The sequence below is a fragment of the Pelodiscus sinensis genome, chromosome 13, assembly GCF_052426305.1.
Source record: "Pelodiscus sinensis isolate ZL-2025 chromosome 13, ASM5242630v1, whole genome shotgun sequence".
NCBI classification, from domain to species: Eukaryota; Metazoa; Chordata; order Testudines; family Trionychidae; genus Pelodiscus; species Pelodiscus sinensis.
Window position 1 is genome coordinate 30352317 of NC_143064.1, and position 20635 is coordinate 30372951.

Here is a 20635-nt window from a genome sequence, read left to right on the forward strand (position 1 = left end):
CATGGATGGGGTGGGCAAGGAGCTGCTCCAGCCCCTATAGCAGTGGTCCCCAACACGGTGCCCATGGGCGCCATGGAACCCGCCGGGGCATTTGTGTGCGCCCGCCGACAACCTGTGCCGGCCCCGCCCCTGGCGCACGGCACACTGGAGGCGCCGGCGCCATGCGCGCGACACGCACTGGCGCCTGGTGCGCGGCGCTCGGGCGGCCCCAGCCCTGGGGCACATGCGGGCACGCGGCTCGGGCAGTGGTGCAGGCCCCAGGTCCACGGCACAAGGCACCCCCGCCCCTGGCGTGCCCCAGGACGCGCGGCCCCGCCCCCGGGCACCCGGCGTGTGAGTGGCCCCGCCCCCGGGTACCTGGGAGCCTCAAGGTTGGGGACCACTGCCCTATAGGTTAACCAGAACTGGTAAGCCTCACCCGTTAAGCATGAGGCTTACCTGTTAACCATGTATATCTTTAATTAATACTAGTAACTTAAATGCCTCCACCATAACCACTTCCTTGCTGAGTAACTACCAGATCCAACTAGCAGAAGACATCACTATGCCAGGAATACTATGACCTGGAAATGCAGGTCAATAGTGTTAAAGAAATCTGTGGTAAAGAAATGTGTGGATACTAAATATTATGAAAGAGAGGAGCTGTGAACGCCACTGAGCATAGCAAAATGATCTAATGATGCTAGAAATGTGAGTAGGGAATCACAGAAGGAGATATGTGAATCTCCAGTGGTCTGAGAGAAGCCAAATTGTTGTGTGCTAAATCTGGAAAAGCAGCATTTTTCTGAAGTAGCTAGAGGACAGTCTGTGTGTCTGGTGAGTTGCACTTTGCAGGCATCCTGCAGTTCTGAGTCTCTTGCCACCAGATACATTAGCAAATTGGAGACAGTTCTAAGAAGAGTAACAATAATAATTGGGGATTGCAGGGACTGATTAATGAGCAGTGATTAAAAGGGTTCTCCCATGTGAGGGGAATATAAGTCTGCAATGGAATTAAGGGTGCAAACTAAAGACAGAAAGGGCTTACTCAGGGTATTATAAGAGAATGTAAGTAGATATCATGGGGACTGAAGTTAAGAATGAACATTTCAGCAATGAGTCTGTAGCCTGAGGGTGGGAGAGACCCAGTGTATAGTCCCCCAGCTCCAATGACTCTGATTATTTAGCCATACTGGAACATTTTCAGCCAATAGGCTTAAGCAGGAGTTTTGTAGAGAGATAATACTTTTGGATTTGGGCTGGGGTGTTTAAAGAAAAAGCACTCCATCCCTATTGTCCTTTATTCCATCACTTCCCTAATAAGATGATGCAACAAGAGGGATTGTCCCTGTGGGATCTTCCGCTGAGCAATAGTGATGAGTCAATACAGATGAGTAAGATACAGAAGGGATGCTTGGTCTCAGCCTGGAAGGACATCATCTTTTCCAAAAGTAAGCAAAAGGGGCAGCTAGTGAAATAGCCTTCGAGAGGCTACCAGAAGACAAATACCCATCTTTGGGGAAGAGCATCAGTTCAGGAACACCATCTGTAACATGACAGAAATCCATTTCTGGTCTTGCACTGGACTTTTTATTTATTTATTTATTTATTTATTTTTTTGCTTATGTGGCTAGTTTTCTGGGCACTGGGCCAAGTTTGGTTTCATTCATGTTTAGTTATATGCAGCATCCTAGAGACTTTCTGAGGTAGGCTTTTTTTAAATCACCTTTTTGCTGTGGAAGTGATAGGAAATGATCTTCTCTATAGACTCTTAAATAATAGCTCATTTCTCATTTGAATATTTCAGCAAACTGTCTGCAAGGCCAATTAGAGGATGGGATAATGAGGAAGGAGCCAGGGGAAAGTATCCTCACAATCTCTAGCCTCACACAAACTTTGCAAAGCTCTTGAATGTTGGTTACATTTACAATTTTCACTTGCTGTTGAGTTCAGTGGGAAGCAGTTCTGTCTGCTGCATTAAATTACAAGGGCTTTGCTTGGAGAGGGCCATAAGATTGGAAGGGAAGGAAACTTCCTTTTCCAACCACAGGCAGCGAGTTTGCCTGCCACTGCAGCCCCAGGTGTGTGTGTCACATACCTTCCCCAATAGGAGAATAGCTAAAGGATCAGTGTAGCAGTGAATCAGTGATCCTCTCCACTGTGCTTGTGGCAGTTTGATAGACTAGAGAACGCAGATTGGGGGAGGGGAGAGAACTTTGTGAATGATTACATATGTGCAAGAAAACCATTTTTGCTTCTGCGTATTACGTCTCACTGGGCTGTGCTCAGTCACTATCCAAACAGCGAGGCTGCATTCTGATACCTGCAATTATGACTGACTGTGACTTTGTTGACTATAAAGGCCTATGCAGTCTGAGTTCAGGCTATATATAGCCCATATTTTACATATACTTACAGCAGGTATGGTGAATTTAATCAAGAGACCTGAAGAAGAGCGCTATGTAGCTTGAAAGCTTGTCTCTCTCACCAGCAGAATTGGTCCAATAAAAGATATTAGGGGGCTGCGCCCTCCGCTCGCTATGCTCACCAACCCCCTTCTTGCAGGGGGTAGGCAACCCCAGCCACCAGGGAGGGCTGGGCTGCAACCGCACCAGTCTGGACCCCTTCCCCTCCCCCCACCGTGAGGCCCTTTCTCCTCTCCCCGTCTCTTCCTCCCCCCGGCTGCGCCAGCCACCATGCCAGCCCAGGGCCCTTTCTCCTCTCCCTCCCCCAGCTGTGCCAACCTGGGATCATCCTCCTCTCTCTCCCTTCCCTGCTCCCAGCTGTACCACCCTGGCCCTTTCTCCTTTCCCCTACTCCTACCCCACCAGCCCAGGCCCCTTCTCTGCCCCCTCCCACCCAGGGCCGGACCAAGCCATTCCGGCACCCCAGGCAGACAGTTTAATTGCACCCTGGGTTGGGGGAGGGTGCATGTACGGCCCCGCCCCCGCGCTGGCGCGTGGGGGAGGGAGCCTGCACGGAGCTGGTGGCAGCAGGACGCACATGCCCCGCCCAGCCCGGCCCAGCCTGGCTACCACCGCTGGCGCACAGCCGGGACTGCGGGCTGAGCCTGGCCGTGCAAGGCCCCGCGGCCGCAGGGGGAAGGGTGCTATTGGCCGGCGCTGCAGGAGTTAACGTGGGCCTTGCCCCGGGCAGCTGCTGCAAGGTGGCCGCTGGGAGCTGCTGCAGCCCGTGCCCCTTATAGCTGCCATCAGGCGTCCCCCATAGATTGGCACCCTGGGCAGCTGCCCAGCTAGCCCATGCCTTAATCCGGCCTTGCCCCCACCTCCAGGCCAAGGCCACGCCAGGCCTGGCTCGGCTCCCAGCAGCCGGGGAAGGCGTGCCAGACCCGGCTCTGCTCTGGTGGCTGGGGAAGGCTGGACTGCAGTGTGCCAGGCCCAGCTCTGCCACTGGCGGGCGGGCAAGGCCGGTTGGGTCATGGTGAGTCGGGCCTGGCTCTGCTCCCAGTGGCCAGGGAAGGCCAGGCAAAGTTGTACTAGGCCCAGCTCTGTTCCCAGCGACCAGGGAAGATTTAGGGTCCAAGACATGCCAGGTCTGGCTCTGTTCCTGGTGGACAGGGAACACCAGGTGGCAGCACACAAGCCACTCTGCCCCAGCGACAGGGAAAGGCCGGGCTGAGGAGCGCCAGACCCAGTTCTGTCCCTGGCAGCTGGGAAAGGCTGGGCCATGATGCAGTAGGCCTGGCTCTCCACATAGCCAGCAGACAGTGCCGGGCTGGTAGTGGGTGGGACTTTACTGCAGGGACAGGACCTGGGGCGGGGCTTTTCCTGCCCATGCTTACACCCCCAGCTTTTGGACACTGTGATGTGATATCACTTTGTCATCCCACAGAAAACTTTGTTTTATATTTATAGAGCAGTGTTTCCCAATTGGTGCTCCGGGGAACCCTGGGGTTCCATGAAGCAAAACTAGGGGTTCCGCGAGGAGCCGGCACTCTCCCCACCCCTTCTGAAAGAGAGAGAGCCGGCTAGCCAGTAGAGGCATGAGCGGCGAATTGTATGGGCTTTGTGGTGCCCATGCTCCATCAATATTTAGAACTGGAGCGGGCCCCGGCCCCCCTGCACATCCTCCCACCCCAGCCATTTTAGCCATAGAGCTTACTTGCGCAAGAAATTCATGTTGCCTGTCCACACTGGCCTCTTGCGCAAGAACAGTTGCGCAAAAGGGTTTATTCCTGAGCGGGAGCGTCAGAGTTCTGGCACAAGAAGCCCTGATTTCATACATGAGAACGTCAGTGTACTTGCGCAAGAACACACGGCCACTGTAGACAGGAAGCTAGTTTTTGCGCAAAAGTGGCCACTTTGGCGCAAGATTGCGCCAGTGTAGACACAGCCAAGGGGAGGGAGGCAGGGGCAGGGAATCAGCACTGGCTCAGCATGCCTGCATGGTTTGGGGGAAGGTGCAGGGAAATTGAGCTCAGCTGGGTTGCAGAGTGGGGAGATCCAAGGAGCTGGGCTGGGCTGTGGGATCAGGGTGTGTGTGTGTGTAGAGCTCAGTTTGGCTGTAGGAGGAGGGAGGTGCTGGGAATCGGGGCTAGACTCAAGGGGAAGGAGGGGCAAGGAATCGGTGCTTGGCTCCGCAGTTTTGCTGGGCTTGGGGGAGGTGCAGGGAACTGGGGCTCAGCTGTGCTGTGAGGGAGGCATGCAGGGAACCAGTGCAGGGCTCAGCTGGGCTGAGATGGATGGGGGAGGGCATACGGAACAGACGGGCAGCTCAGCTGGGCTGTGAGGGGCTGCAGGGAACTGGTGCTGCACTCCCTTGGATTGTGGGGGATGGTTTTGGGGGAAGGGCAGGGAACCAGCAGGGGTGGGCAGCTCAGTTGGGTTGCAGGGGATAGAGGTGCAAAGAAGCTAGTGAGGAGGAATCGGGGGGAGGGGGGAAACAGGAGCCCTGAAATGACCTCCCCTGGTCCAAAAATCCCTCATCTGGGACCAGTTAGGTCCAGAGAGTGCCAGATCAGGGAGGACCAACTCTTACCCAAGTCCCCTTCTTGCACCCTCCCTCGTAGCCAGACACCCTACCCCCAGTCTGCTCCTGCTCCCTCCCCTGTCCAGACACCCTACACCCAGCCTGCTTCTGCATCCTACCTACCACCCAGACCTTTCCCCCTTCCACCTCCCACCTCCCTCCCAGATCCCTATCCTACTCCTTGGTAGCCCTGCCATCCACCCTAGCACCTAGCACCACCCTGTCCCTGGCCCCAGCACCTTGCCTCACACCCCAGGACTCAGCACCACCCTGGCCCCGGCTCTGGCCCCAGCACCCTGCCATCCATTCTAGCACCCAGAAGCACCCTGTTCCTTGTCCCAGCACCCTGCCAGTCATACTAGGGCCCAGCAGGACCATGTCCCTGACCCCAGCACTCCACCACCTGCCTGCCCCAGCAGCCCGCCACCTGAGCCAGCATCCTTCCACCCAGCAGCACCCTCTCCTCAGCCCCAGCACCAGCACCAACTAGCATTCTGTCCCCTACCACCACCAGCACATTTGGGACCACATTAGTGAGGCTTGGGGTTTTTTGGAGGGTTGTTGGGGTTCTTTTGCATCTTACTTGTGTGGCCCCAACTGATTTTTCTGTGGGTCAGTGACCTTTAACTCAAAACAGGTTCCTCACCCCTCTCATAAATAAAGACAATGCTAAAACCTTTTGAGTTTGACATAATATTTTATTTAAAAATGAAGCCTGGCCAACAAGCCCCCAATTGCGGCCAAACCCTCATCTAACTTCGGCATCATAACATTCCTGCACGACCTGACCCCAAATCTGAGCCTATCATACACTGGAACCCCCTGTCCTGAGCCTCTTACATCCCCAAACTCCTGCATCCCCACATCCTCAGTCTTCTGCCACAACACTCCTGCACCATCCACACATCACATATCTGTGTCCTGAGCCCATAATACTCACAACCTTCTTGCCCTGCGTTCCTCACATATCCAGCCCAAACTCCTGCATCCTCAGATCCACAAGCCCATGGCTTGCTCAGCACCCCAACCTTCCACCTGAGCCCAACACTCCTGGGCCTGGAGCCCCCTCCTCGAGCCAACATCCCCTTCTCCTGCATCCAAATTCCCTCCCAGAGTTTGTACTTCTCACCCCTTCCCACACCCAAATCCCTAATTCCCATCCCACACCTCCTGTCTCAACCTAGTTAGAGTATATAAGGGCTGGGGATGACAAGTGATGGAGAGGAGGGGAACAGAGTGGATGAGGCCTCAAGAAAGGGGGATGAGGGGTCTTGGAGAAGGAATGTGATTTTCATGCATTGGTGGGTCCCCCCCCTTTTTTTTGCTTGACAAACTTAGGGGTTCCTTGAAATTCTGAAAAGCTGATAAGGGTTCCTCGGCCAAATAAAATTGGGAAACACTGTTATAGAGAGATTACCTTCCCCACCCTGTCCCTGAAAATCTAACTCATTTTGGACCCACAGAGCAGCAAGTGAAACAGGACTGTAACTCACAACAGGAGAAGCGCCTAGCCTCTTGACAATTTAACAGTACAGGTAGGAGCCTGCCCACCCAGCTGGGCGGACTTGCTTCTTCACTGTAGAGGAGGCCTACTCCAACTCAAAGGGGAGGGCATAACATCAACTTCCCCTTATTTCGTTTCATCCTAGGATCCAGCTGGTTAATGTTGATAACGCTTCTGCTACTCTGTTTGACCCCAACCCAGATAATCTACATTAAAGCTGCTCTCACACAATCCAAAGGAGATCTGAGAAAGTGGGTCTGGCCCACGAAAGCTCATCACTTAATAAACCATCTTGTTAGTCTTTAAAGTGCTACATAGTTTTTCCTTTTGTTTTAGCAAGATCAGACTAACATGGCTACCTCTCTACTACAATCCAAAGGGGAGGAGTACTGAGATGGAGGTCTGTGCCTGGCTATCAGCATGTTTGTAATTAGCCAGAGCCTGAGAGCACCATTTCAAAGAGAGAATGGCAGATCTTGTGAGCAATTACAGAGCAATTATCTATTAATAAGAGAACATGCACTTCTCTAGTTTTCCTTTAGTTCTGGGCAAGAGGTTTACTTGACGGCTGTGTCTAGACTGGCAAGTTTTTCTGGAAAATCATCTGCTTTTCCGGAAAAACTTGCCAGCTGTCTACACTGGCCGCTTGAATTTCTGGAAAAGCACTGACGATCTTATGAAAAATCATCAGTGCTTTTCCGGAAAAACTATGCTGCTCCCGTTTGGGCAAAAGTCTTTTTCTGAAAGACTTTTGCGCAAAAGGGCCAGTGTAGACAGCATAGTACTGTTTTCCGCAAAAAAGCCCCAATCGTGAAAAAGGCGATCGGGGCTTTTTTGCGGAAAACCGCATCTAGATTGGCCATGGACGCTTTTCCGCAAAAAGTGCTTTTGCAGAAAAGCATCCTGCCAATCTAGACGTGCTTTTCCAAAAATGCTATTAATGGAAAACTTTAAAAGCATTTTCGGAAATTCATGCCAGTGTAGACGTAGACTTTAGGAAATGCTACTGGCAAGTCCCAGTTAGCAGACACAGAAAGGCCAGTCATAGGAAAGATAGGAGTGGCCTTCATCTTCTCTTTGCTGTTTTTACATGAACCAGGGCCCTTTTCTCTCCTTCCAATGGCTTCGGCTCTGCATACAATCCCAACCCCCAATGCATCATTGGTAAAATAACTCAGCAACTAAAAATAAATAATTAAAAAACAACTAGTCCTGCAGCACCTTAGAGACTAACAAATATGTGGATGGCATCATAAACTTTCGTGGGCACAGCCCACTTCTTCAGATGAATGGAGTTGAGGGGTCCAGGGTACAAATCAATAGCAGAGAAAGAAAAGGGATGGGGAGGGAAAGAGAAGGAAAAAAATTGGGAAAAAATATTGTCAATTAGAGTGTCCATGCTAAATGAGGCTTATAGAGTTGGCTCTAAGTACCCAGTGCTTAGCTTTTTATGTCATTAGGGTGTGGAATGTAGCAGCCCATACAGTCCAGCCTTTGTTCAGATCCCCCCATGTGTCAAACTTGTAAATGAAACCAAATTCCACAGTTTCTCTCTCAAGTTGTTTTTTGAAATTGCTTTATAATAATAGTCACTTTTAGATCCATTAGTGAGTGCCCAGGCAAGTTAAAATGTTCCTCAACAGGTTTCTGTGTGTTATTTCAAATATTGGATTTGTTTCTATTAATCCTTTGTTGAGGAGACTGTCCAGTTTGGCCAATATACCTGGCAGAGGGGCATTGCTGGCACTTGATGGCAGAGATCACATTGGTGGATGTGCAGTTATGAGTCTCTGATGTGTTGGCTTATGTGGTTAGGTCATGTGATGATGTTGCTTGTATAGATGTGTGGACAGAGTTGGCACCAGAGTTGATTGCAGGGGTGGGTAAATGTTGTATGGTTGCTGTAAAGAATTTGTTTCAGGTCAGGGGATTGTCTGTAGGTGAAGACTGGCCTGTCCCCCAAGGGTTGTGAGAGTGAGAGATAATTTTCCAGGATAGGTTGTAGATTGTTAATAATGTGCTGGAGGGTTTTAAGTTGGGGACTGTAGCTGATGACCAGTGGTGTTCTGTTGTTTTCTTTGTTGGGCCTATCTTAAAGAAGCTGATGCCTAGGTACTCGTCTGGCTCTGTCAATCTGTTTTTTTACTTCCCTGGGTGGATATTTAAGTTGTAAGAATGCTTGATATAGATCCCATAGGTGTTTGTTTCTGTCTGTGGGTTGTATCTAAGGGTCTGGCTGTAAACAATTTCCTTGGGAAATGTGTCTTGGATGGAAGCTAGAGGCATGTAGGTAAGTGTAACGGTCAGTAGGTTTCCGCTATAAGGTGGTGTAAATGTGGCCTTTGTGTAAATGTACTGTAGTGTCAAGGACATGGATCTCTTGTGTGGACTGGTCCAGGCTAAGGTTGATGGTGGTGTGGAAGCTGTTGAAATCCCTGTGGAATTCTTTAAGAGTCTCCTTCCCATGGGTCCATATGATGTCGTCAATGTAGTGTAAGTAGAGTAAGGATGCTAGGGGGTGAGAGCTGAGGAAACATTGTTCAAGGTCAGCCATAAAGATGTTGGCATAATGTGGGGCCATGCAGATGCCCATTGTAGTACTGCTGACTTGAAGATACAAATTGTCCCAAATTGGAAATAGTTGTGGGTGAGGACAAAGTCACAGAGCTCAGTTATCAGATGTGCAGTAGCATCATCAGGGATAGAGTTCCTGGTGGTGGCCAGTAATTCATCATGTGGAATGTAGGTGTAAAGAGGTTCTATATCCATGGTGGCCAGGATGGTGTTTTCAGGAAGATTACTGATGTTCTGTAGTTTCCTCAGGAAGTTGGTGGTGTCTCAAGATAGCTAGGAGTGCTGATAGCATAGTATCTGAGGAGAGAATTAATATAAGCAGATAAACCTGCTGCAAATGTGCCAATGCCTGAGATAATGGGTCTTCCAGGATTTCCAGATTTGTGAATTTTGGGTAGCAGATAGAAAACTCCTGGTCAGGGATTTGGGGGGTGTTTGTGTAGCTTTGGTCCCAAGTTGTAGCAGGAGGTGAGCAGGTGGTCGTTTTTTTGGTATTCTTTAGTGGGATCAGAGGAGAGAAGCCTATAGAATCCGGTGTTGGTGAGTTGTCTAGCAGTCTCCTGTTCCTAGTCTGTTCTGTTCACAATAACTATAGCGCCCCCTTTGTCAGCCTCTTTGATTATAATGTTAGAATTGTTTTTGAGGCTGTGTATAGCATTGCATTCTGCATGACTAAAGGTTATATGTTACATGTTGTTTGCTGACAACGTCAGCCCATGCACATTTGCGGAAGCAATCGATGTAACAATTGCATCTTTAGGCTAGGTGCTCTCCTGCTTTGGTCAGACTCTAAACCAGACTTGCATAGTGACATCCAGTCCATAAACACCTCCCATGGCTTCATTTACAGGGCAGGTTTGCTCTTACCATGCAGACACATATATATTGGGGGGGGTGGAGAGAGTTGTTTTACAGATCTGGAAATCCTGCTAAATTGAGAACAGCTGAGGCTTCCTCCTGGGGGGAAGGGAAAAGACAAGAGTTCTGCCCTTCCAGATGGAAGAAATTAAGTGCTCTGCTCTTGTTAATACCAAACATATGCCTCCCTCCTTTAGCTGATCCAGGACAATAAAATTACAGAGTCCTCATTACTGAGATATCCTTAGTATTCAGAACTCTAATAGGCTGGAGGACTTATGTAAGACAAGAAAACAGATGACTCTGAGAAAGAAAGAGTAGCTCTCTGCACCCATCTCCTTACCCCAAACAAAAAGGAAAAAAAATGACATTCTCTACATGAAGTTGACTCCTACTTGCTGTCTTTTTTGGTTGTTATCCTGTTGAGACTTCACTGTAGCTGTTGGGAGTCTGAGTCTGTTTATTAACTGATCTGGGGGCAGTAGTTTCACAGCTTCTGTAGGCTAAGCTCGCTCTATACCAGTGCTACTCAAAAGGCAGCCCGCAGCCCATTTGTTTGCAGCCCACAGTGTGGTTTGGGTTTACGCAGGGCTCAACACGCGGCCCACAAAAAAGTAGTCAATATATTGGTCTTCTGTTGATATGCATTTTAGTAGTTAAATTCCTGAACTGTCATTGCACATTAAAAGTGCTGCTATATGGGTGGAAATCAGGTAAATATTGCATTTTATTAATATCAGCAGAACCGACTTAAATGGGGCCTGTGTGTTGTGTAGTCTTGCTTTAATTGTTGTATTCATGCCTATCAGTGTAAAAGAAGCTATTTGCATGTACTTGCATGTATATGCAACCACACTTAAGTTGCAGCCCTTGACATGCGCTGTGAGTATCATTGTGGCCCCCAGGGCTTCCAAAGTTGAGTAGCCCTGCTCTGTACTCTATGGGCTCATACTATTTCTCCATTCCCTCCCATGAACTCTCTGTGGGCCACTTCCATTTGTCTCTATTTCAAGGGCTCCCGGCAACTCCCCACCATCCTCTCCCTCATGCTTGGTGCTTTGTGTGCGCCCCTATATTAGGGAATAGGCATTTGAGGAGTTATTTATTCTAACCTCTACCAACCGAATCGTGAGGTATGCTTAAGATACACAAGGATCACTAACCAGATTGCTGAAAAACAGCCACCTGTGGACTATGATAGCTATTTAACACCATCAGTGCACAGGTATGTTTAGGACAGGAAGTAAAGTAGAATCCTTTTGTCATGGCCTCCCATGCTTTAAGAAAACTAACTTATGAATATGCATAATTGAAGATGTTTTATGCAAAACAGGTCATGTAACATCATTGTTAAAAGTTACAATCTGCTGATGCAGTATATCCTATTTTTGTGCATGTATCATTCTTTCACGTGAAGTCAGAAATATGAAGTGTGACTCTAGTTTTAATTCTAAATGTCCTAATGAGGGTCTTTAGTGATACTTTTGGAACTTAATAGCTCAGTACAGCAACCATTATGCATATCTCTCTCATTGTTAATGTGGCAAATATCTTTATGAGCTTTCTCTGTGTAAGACAGATTTATTTGGTGTTTTGGTCTCTTTGGGGGGTTGGTTTCCTGGGTGCTATCAGGGGCCTCATAGCTGAGTCCTCCCAGAACTGAGCTGGTTCACTGTCTGTGTTGCTCTGCCAGGGAGCAATAAGTTAACCCCAATTCTGTGCCGTGGCTGGGGAAGACCAGATCATCTGGCTAAGCAGAACAAGGTGGTGGGGAGCTGTAGAGAGCAGGAAGTGGGCTCAGTGGCTTGATTGGTACACCGGGTGACAATCTGTGGGGGGGACTTCTGTGATCCATCCCATCACACCTTTATCCAGCTGAAAATGCAGGAGGAATATAGGAAGCTAGCATTCATATAAATTGGAATTTGGCCAGGACCCTGGGTTTAGCATGATGATTCTTTAGAAAGTGCTTTGAGTGATCAGGGGTTTGGTTTGATGTCTTCTCTGAAAATTGGCATCTTCAATAGTATGATGCTCCAGAATGGGGAATCAGTTCAGTAATAATTGTGCAATCCCAGATAGAGTATCACTTGCATGTTCCTTGGAGGGCTCCCATTCATATAAGTGAATTAGCCTGACCCATCTTAGATTATAAGATATATAGGGCTCAGAAGCTGAGTGGCTGCAGAATGATACTCTCTTTGCACATGATTTGGTGGGGGCTAGGATTAAAGAGACTTCACAGAAGGACATGGAAGTCAGAAGCTCCCCAAGAATTTGCACAATAGTAATAGAGATGTAGCCGTGTTAGTCTGGTCTTGCTGAAACAAAAAATAGGACTATGCAGCACTTTAAAGACTAACAAGATGGTGATAAGCTCATCACCTAATAAACCATCTTGTTAGTCTTTAAAGTGCTGCATAGTCCTGTCTTTTGTTTCATGAATTTGCAGTCATCCTGATTTGTAACTTACAGAGATGATGGCCCTTAAAAGACATGCCCCAAAATAATGTTCTTATATTAAACAGGAGACTCTCTTGTGCAAAGGTGACCTTTAAACCAATGGCCTTTGCAAGTCCATCCAGACTAAAAGCTGGTGCCCTTCTAATGCCCAGACTAATGGGAGGCTTTGGGGCTACTGATCCCACTTTTGTGGTTAGGGCAGGATTGTCTGATACAGCCTCTCCTCGAGTTACAAACCAAACGCTTGGCCACAACTTGATTTCTTCGTAACTCAGACCCCATTGAGTTACATAGCGACCATGCTGTTCATAAGCGCAGGTCGCGTTCGTAACTCGGGGACTGTCTTTACGACCACTCCATGGGAGCTTTGGTCATAAATGCAAATGGTCATAACTCAACCGTTCGTAACTTGAGGACCGTCTGTATTGTCCTGTTGACCATGTCTGTTTTTTGCATTGACTCAGTGGCGTTTCAAAGTGGCAGCACTGCATGGAGCCCGGGGTCAGCTGAGGAGTACCCAGCTGATCCCAGGTGCCTTGGTGCACTGCCTCCTTGAAATGCTGTGAGGAGCCTGATGCCGGGCTCCCCACAGCGTTTCAAAGCGGCAGTGCTGCATGAAGTCCCAGGCTCCACGTGGCGCTGCCACTTTGAAATGCTGTAGAGAGCACAGGGCCAGCGGGGTACTGCCCTGCTGACCTCATTCTCCCCAGTGTTTTCACCTTTCAAGTGTAACAACAGCCCTAGGGTGGAGGCACCCTATCAATTAATCAAATAGTCGATGCAAATTACTCAAAATTTTTAACATCCCTATTCCCAACCAGAATTCCCTCTGCCCCCCTGACCAAAATCCCCCTGCCTCCTGGCCAGACACCCTTTGCCCCCTGGCCAAAGTCCCCCTGCTGAAAATCCTCCCTGTACTCAGCCCCCTAGCCAGGCAACCTCTCCCCTGGCCAGACCTTGCACCCTCATCCCTGCTGACACCCCACTTCCCACCCAGATCCTGTTCTCCCATCCCTATCCCATTCACTGGCAGCTCTGTCCTGCACACTTAATGCCCCATTTTTGGCCTCAACCCGGAGCCTAAGGGGGCCCACAAAATCCACTATCTCTGGAACCACAGAAGGGTAAATCTTGCCTGAGACCTTGAACCTCAATCTTTTCTGCCCCTCCCCTTACTATGGGGATGGAGTACCAGAGGAATGAAGTGTTTCAGTTGGGGGTCACATCAGTGAGTGCTGGAGGTTTTTGGAGGATTTTTCTTGCTTCTCACTTGTGTGGTCTCCAACTGATTTTTTTGTGGGTCAGTGGTCCCCAATCCCAAAAAGGTTCCACACCCCTGCTATAAATAAAGACAATGTTAAACAATATTTTACTTTATTTAAAAATGAAGCCTGACCAACAAGCCGCCAATTGGGGCCCAGCCCCCATCTGGTCACAGCATCATAACATTCCTGCACCCCCCCCCCCACACACACCAACCCTGAGCCTTCATATACCTGAACCTCCTGCTGTGAGCCCCTCATACACCAACATCCCCAGTCTCCTGTGCCCCCACATCTCTGGTCCCATGCACCCCCTCACACGCACACTCCAACTTTGTGCCCTGAGCCCCTCATACACGCCAACCCAGATTCCTGCACATCCAAATCACCAGCCCCCAGAGCATGAAGCTGGATTTGACCAGTTATGATGTAAACTTCAAAGAACTGTGCGAAAAGATGCAGCAGCAGAAATCCCATTAACTAAAGTCTGTGAGCAGTGTTTCATTTGTGCTATCATTAATCATCATGTCAATTATCAGTAATATTAAGTTGCTTATTTTCAGCCATGCAAATGGGCTTTTTATATGGTGCTTTATTGACCACTGGTTCTGAATTTTTATGTAGTCTTGCTCTTTGGTTTGAAATGGTTGCTGATCCCTGCTTTAATCCCTGGCTTCAGAAGGGTAGCCAAGTTAGTCTGTAACTGGGAAAACTTAAATAATAGCAAATAGTCCTGCAGCACCTTACAGACTTTTGTTAGACTCTAAGGTGCTATAAGACTATTGGTTGTTTTTCAAGTTTAATCCCTGGATCATAGTATGTGGAGGACTTTCACCCCCCTTAAGACAAATTTCAAAGGCTACTGTAGTCTTCGTTGGCTTTTCCCACAGAGTAAGTGAGCAGCAGTTCTGTCAGACATCTCCTGTTCTCAGTCTTGCAATGAATGAGCTCCCCCTGATGAAGGGTAACAGGCAAAGCACGTAAATGGACCAAGTGTCTGTGTCTAGCATGTACTTCTAGTACAGCCAATATGAGATATTTCAGTCTTATAGTTTTCCTTGGAAAAGTGTCCCTGTTCTTCTCCAATTGCACAGTAGGACTCTGGGTGTAGTATCTAGACTTTTGCTTGTACTGTAATTTCCTCATTGTAAGGTTAATGGGGAAAATTGAAACTAACCGTGTTCTAGCAAATAAATACATCGCCAGAGAGCAGTGGGAAAGGAATCAGCAAAATTATGGGGTAAACAAATTAGTTTAGAGAAAATCTAGCTTTCCCAGCATTAAAAGTAACATTGATTTAAGATGGGTGCCCTACTATTTTGCCCATTTTACTAAAAATGGGAAAGTGTGTAGCAAGGTTTGTAACTAAAATTGTCCACAGTAGATCATCTATATATGTCCACTGAAGGCTTGAGGCAAATATGCTGCCCCCATATAAGGCACCAAAGTGAAACAAACAGGCTTCCTGACTTACAGTGAAATGCACAGACAACTCTGTTGGTGCACAAAAGCAGGAGTCATGACCTGTCTGGCAGGAACAGGCTTTTCTCAGAGATTTGCCTGTGGAAGTTTCCCGAAATTCCTAGTTCATTTACCTGAACATGAGGTTTTGCTCTGTCCACAGGCAAATGGTATGTTCCTGAGGGGGAAAAAATTTCTTTAATGGTAGTTAACGCTTATAAATGCTACTTCAGACATGTACAAAGGTACCATTTATTTAAAAAAACCCACCAAAATGTTAAAACTATGGCAATAACCTATAAGTTGAAGTATACATTGCAACTATAGAAATCAGTATATTAGTGTTTAGATACAAGTGATAGGCAGCATCCAAGATCCTAACAGACACTTTCATCTTGCCTATACTAAGATTTTTGAACCTGTAATTCCCAGCTGGTACAGTTCCATGAGTGATAGCACTGCTGGAAGTGTAGCATCACCAAGCCCTTGGCACTTTTACCACTGAGTCCTCTAACGCTGATGATTTGCTAGAAACAGAAGTCAGTAAGAACTGTTAGAGTGCATCAGACCTGTAGTCCACCTAGTCAAAGAGCCTGTTGCACTGGCAAAAAACTGATGCTTCAGAAAATGGCATAAGAACCCTGCAGTGGATACATGGGGGGCAATCTGCAACCACATAGGTGCCATCCTGATGTCTAATAATTCAAGATTATCATAATCCCACAAACACAAGTCTTAATAACCATTCAAAATTGTAATGAATCATGATTATTCTGGATATTTTTGATAGCTATATAAATTCCCAGTCCCTTTTGGAATCTTGTCAAGATTTTGGCCTCCATCTCTTGCTCTGGCAATGAGTACCACAGCTTAAATATAAACAAATCATGTATGAAAAAGTACTTCCTTTTAAGTTTAGAATTTCCTACTTTTTAAATTTCACTTTGGGTACATCTACACAGCACCCTGTCACAAGAACTACAGGTCCGATGATGCATACCCAAGGGGGGAAGGGTAGAACCAGGTGGACCGTTTTAGTAACTAAAAGATATTTATTTATGATAGTGATGGATTTATAGTATTCATTCTATGATTTCTAGTTAAACGTGTCAGAAATATGGGAATGGCAAGGGGAATAGTCTCTATTCTAAAAATATCCAGCTACACTAATTAAATAACAGTGATAACTACAAACTCTATGTACTACCCAAAACAACTACAACACTAAGCTTATACAACGAAGAAAATCAAATCATACATTCCAACTTACACAGCACATGGAACATTTCAAAGATATCGGTTCGGTTGCGAAGGCCTTGGTTACGCCCGAGAGTATGGAGGTGGCTGGTTGGTTGATCAGGCCGGCAGCGCTTTGGAGTATACGGGAAGGCACACGCATGGTGGTACGCATGTTGCAACGACCTCCTCGAGCGAACTGTGCAATGGGTATTTATCCCCAAATCTGCACATCGCTTTCCAGTGCTTGCATATTACCATATACGGCCCAATGGTCACCAAGTGGGGGGTCTGTGTCCCAGGAGTTGGGCCGAAACTGTGCAGGTTTCATGCGACCAGATAAGCCCCCCAGTTCTCACGCCAGGTGACGGGTGGAAGAGTCTGAGGCTATTTTCCCCTTTTCACACCTTCCCTTTTTCTAAAGGCAATGGTATGCAGGAAGGATGCCAGCCGGCCGGTTTCTCCCAAGGAGTACTGCAGCCCACTATAGCAAAATCGGCCTGGCCAAACTTTTTACTGGGGGGGGAAGTTTCTTCTCTAACACACAGATTAAACTCGAAATAAGATATGCAATTGAATTTCAATTGAATTTCAAAATAGGCTATTTCAAAATTTGGCATGTCTACACAGCACCAGATTTCAAAATAATGTGCTATTTCAAGACATCCCTTAATTCTCATGGAACGAAGGTTACCAGGATGCTGAAATAGCGCACCCGTTATTTCAAAAAATATTTCAAAATAACAGGCGGTTTGTGAAGACACAGGGTAGCAATTTCGGGATACCTCTAGTATCCCAAAATAGCTGCACAGTGTAGACGTACCCTTAATGAGAATGGAAGCACTTGATCTACCTTCCCTATAACATTATTTTTAAATACTATTTTCATATACTTTATTTCTTTTTCTTTCTTTCTTTTCAATCAATCCTCTTATGAGTTTTTCCATATCTTTCAAATTCTCCTCTCTCCCTTGGCTTCCAGTTCTGCAATATCTATTAAGAGATGGAGTGACTGGTACCGTACACAGTATTCCAGCTACACTGTTGATTTATATATTCCATTTCAGTTAACCTAATGGCAGAGCTGGGGATTTTCAGTACCTTGAACATTTGTCTCTGTTACTGCAAAGAAAAGCAAAGAGGGAGGTTCTTTAACCTCAAAGGGATTACTGGCAATCGAAGACCCTTCCTTCCAGGGTCAGGCACATCAACCAAAACCAACAATGAGAACAAAAAAGGTGAACAGCTTCTCTCTGATGTTCCTGGTCTGTGACCCCAAACAACCCCAAAGGGGTCTCCACGTTATTTACTTGTTTCGTTGCTTTCCTGCACTAGAGTATAATTAGACAAGGAACTAAACAAAATCTCTTTCTGAGATCTCTTGCCTCCCACAAAGGAGAGAAACGGGATGTAATCCAAAATTTCTCCCTCCACTATGCTGTAAGTACCATAATAAAATTTAAAATAACTAAAGGCAGGCCCCTACATACAATTTTTTGGGGAAGTTGGCGCCAAAGGTACTACTAGCAAAAATAAAGGCCCCCTTTCCCTAGAGCAGATTTTGACTATAACTTTCATAGAAAAGCCAAAGGGAGAAAAAAAAGGGAACATTCAACCCATTTCTCAGATTTTTCTGATCTTGGACTCTAGAAAAACAATCCACAAAGGTTCTGTGTACATTTATTAAATTACCCTGGCTTCATATTCCTTTCATTCAAGAGCACAATAATTCTCTTCAAGACTATAGCCGCCACTCAAGAAGACAATTGTAATGTCATGCAGAATCTTTAGGGACCACTGTATTAAATATATCAATGATTTATGTAGAATTGTATTCTATTCCCCCAGGAACTAAAAACTGTGATAGACACATATGCAAATATAAATCTGGTAACAGTGCAAGGCTATACCCATAAGACTGATGGGTGAATCTTAGCATGTTTAGTGAGTGTTTTTTAAACTTTATCTTTTTTATACTTTTTTTCTCTCTGTAATGCTTTTACCTTGAGAATAAAGCTGTATGTGGTCACTTGTAACAAGTGGCAATATACTTGTCATTGTCCTTGGAGAAAAAAAGCATAGCCTAGGTGCTGGCCATTAGGCAGACTGGATTGCAGGGGATGTCATAATGTAAGACTATGGTTGTGAGCCTTAAAACCCCCTACTCAGAAGGGAACAAGGATCTTTACATAAACACAAATGAAGGCAAGAGCCTTAAAATTGAACTGTTCCTGGACTTAGTTGTTTACCCCGAAACTGACACAGTTTAATGCAAAGATATAATTTAGGTTTTCATTAATGTCCTTACCTTCTTTAATAATCATCTCAAGCTCCTCATAAGCCAGTGGTCCCAATAATTCCTTCTCAGGCCTTCTTTACATTACACAATTTTGCTGACAAGTCAGCTTTTGTCAACAAAATAGTGGAAGTGTACACAATGAAATGCTCCTTCTACTTCTGTAACTCCTCTGCTGTGCTGACATCATAACCGCCCTAAGAAAAGGTGCCACAATGGGCTTACGTTAGTGTTGATAGGCTGACAGTGTCTGTGTAGACTGGGGTGGGGAACCTAAGGTTCAAGGGCTAGATGTGGCCAGGGTTGCCAGGTGTCTGGTTTTCTATCGGACAGTCTGGTATTTGCACCGTCTGTCCAGTAGAAAAATTCAGAAAATACCGGACATGTGCAATGTCCGGTATTTTCTGAATTCCCAGCTGGGCACCAGACAGAAGCTTGGCGGGGGCGGGGGCGGGGGAGCAACTGGGAGGCAGGGCCGCAATTGGCGCTAGGAACCTGTGATCACGTGCAAAAGCCGGGGGGGGAGGGAGGAGGTTGGGACTCCTAGCCACTCTCCCTGTCCAGCTTCTGCACGCAACCAGAGGCTCCCACCGCCAATTGCGGCCCTGCCTCTCAGCTGGGAGCCTTTGGCTTCTACTAGCAACTCGAGGGAGTGCCTACCAGGGGCACGGCCCCTTGCACTCTGTCTGCGGTCAGTGGCTGCACCCCTCCCCCTGCCACCAGCTCTGCTTCCCACCCCCCATCCTCTGGGCCCCCCCAACTCCCGACCAGCCCCACGGCCCCCGACCCTCCCCAGCTCTGCTTCCTGATCCCCCTTCCTCCCAGCCCCCCCCCCGTTCCTCCTGGCCAGCCCTGAGGCCCCCCCCCCCCCCCGTTCCTCCTGGCTAGCCCTGAGGCTCTGCTTCTCGTTCTCCCCCTTCCTCCCGGCTAGCCTTGCCCCCCCTTCCAGCCAGTCCCTCCTCCCACCCCGCCCATGATCAAGTGTGTCCGTTTCTTTGGCAGGGTCTACCTGATAACCCTAGGGCTAGGTCTACACTGCGCCAGAAATATGCAAATGAGGCTAAGCGTGTAATATCGCCAAGTCTCATTTGCTTATCTAATGAGCCGCCATTTTTGCAGAAGAGACTCTTGCACCAGAAGGAGCGTCTACACTGCCCCTTCTTGCGCAAGAAAAATCCTCTTGCACAATGCCGTTATTCCTGAAAATAATCAGCATAGCGGCATTGCGCAAGAGGGTTTTTCTTGCGCAAGAAGGGGCAGTGTAGACAGCTCCTTCTGGCACAAGAGCCTCTTCTGCAAAAATGGTGGCTCGTTAGGTGTGCAAATGAGGCTTGGCGATATTCCCCGCTTAGCCTCATTTGCATATTACTGGCGCAACAACCCACCAGTGTAGACATAGCTTAGATGCAGACCCCAACTTGCCTGGATCCAATTGCTAAGACTCAGGGCTCTCCCTCTTCCCAGCATTGGGGAGCCCTCCCACCAACCCACTGTGGGGTTGGAGCACACAAAATCTACTAGCCTGGGTCCCCCCTATGCTTTGGTATGGGAAGGAAACGTGGGGAATGTCTCCTTTTCCACTGACTGCCACATCAGCGAGGGTTTTTTTTTTTTTTTTTTTTTTTTGCTTCTCACTTGTGTGCAGCCCCTGACTGATTTTTCTATGGGTCTTATTTTTCCCCACCCCTGGCGTAGATGCTGCATTCCTTACATCAGCTCTTGGCTGTCATTCTTGTCGAGATTCATGCCTGCCAGTCCCTGGCTGAGCTCCCTGCTCCCGACTGTGAGGGAGTATAGAGGTAAGGGGCCTCCAGGAGCAGCGAGGCTCCCACTGAGGATCTGTGGGGAAACGGGGAGCCTTGTGCCCATGGAGGGGTGTTAAGTGTCAGATCGCTGTGTGCTGCTGCAGCTGGCTGGGCACCTTCTGCCCCCCCCCCAAGTTCACTTTGAGAGGCACGGCAGCCCTGCGCCTGTCTTGGCGAGCACCCAGCGCCCAGTCCTCCGAGTGCACTG